This window comes from Papilio xuthus, unplaced genomic scaffold, assembly GCF_000836235.2.
Source record: "Papilio xuthus unplaced genomic scaffold, Pxut_1.1 DF826776.1, whole genome shotgun sequence".
Classification (NCBI taxonomy): domain Eukaryota; kingdom Metazoa; phylum Arthropoda; class Insecta; order Lepidoptera; family Papilionidae; genus Papilio; species Papilio xuthus.
Window position 1 is genome coordinate 407,324 of NW_013531873.1, and position 932 is coordinate 408,255.

At 53.2% G+C, this 932-nt stretch overlaps 1 protein-coding gene across 1 annotated transcript in view; it reads right to left on the reverse strand.

Annotated features, from left to right (window-relative positions):
- The window catches only part of LOC106122818 (protein MAATS1), a 13,870-nt gene that overhangs the window by 7,791 nt on the left and 5,147 nt on the right, over positions 1-932 (reverse strand). The gene's annotated exons all lie outside the window — the stretch shown is intronic.

Genomic DNA, 932 nt, shown 5'->3' on the forward strand with positions numbered 1-932 from the left:
ACTGACGTCAGCATAGGGGTCCCATTCGACCTCTTCGTGTCTTCTGCGCGCCTGGTACTTGACAGCATTGACGTCATCACGGGTGACGTGTGACTTACGTCAGCGCTTTTGATGACGATTGCCTGACGTCAGCACAGGGGTCCCATTCGACCTCTTCGTGTCTTCTGCGCGCCTGGTACTTGACAGCAGTGACGTCATCACATGTGACGTGTCACTTATGTCAGCGCTTTTGATGACGATTGACTGACGTCAGTACAGGGGTCCCATTCGACCTCTTCGTGTCGTCTGCGCGCCTGGTACTTGACAGCATTGACGTCATCACGCAAGACGTGTGACTTACGTCAGAGCTGTTGATGACGATTGACTGACGTCAGCATTGAGATCCTATTCGACCTCTTCGTGTCGTCTGCGCGCCTGGTACTTGACAGTAGTGACGTCATCACACGTGACGTGTGACTTACGTCTGCGCTTTTGATGACGATTGACTGCCGTCAGCACAGGGGTCCTATGTGACCTCTTCGTGTCTTCTGCGCGCCTGGTACTTGACAGCATTGACGTCATCACGGGTGACGTGTGACTTACATCAGCGCTTTTGATGACGATTGACTGACGTCAGTACAGGGGTCCCATTCGACCTCTTCGTGTCGTCTGCGCGCCTGGTATTTGACAGCAGTGACGTCATCACATGTGACGTGTCACTTACGTCAGCGCTTTTGATGACGATTGACTGACGTCCGCACAGGGATCCTATTTGACCTCTTCTTGTCTTCTGCGCGCCTGGTACTTGACAGCATTGACGTCATCACGGGTGACGTGTGACTTACGTCAGCGCTTTTGATGACGATTGACTAACGTCAGTACAGGGGTCCCATTCGACCTCTTCGTGTCGTCTGCGCGCCTGGTATTTGACAGCAGTGACGTCATCACACGTG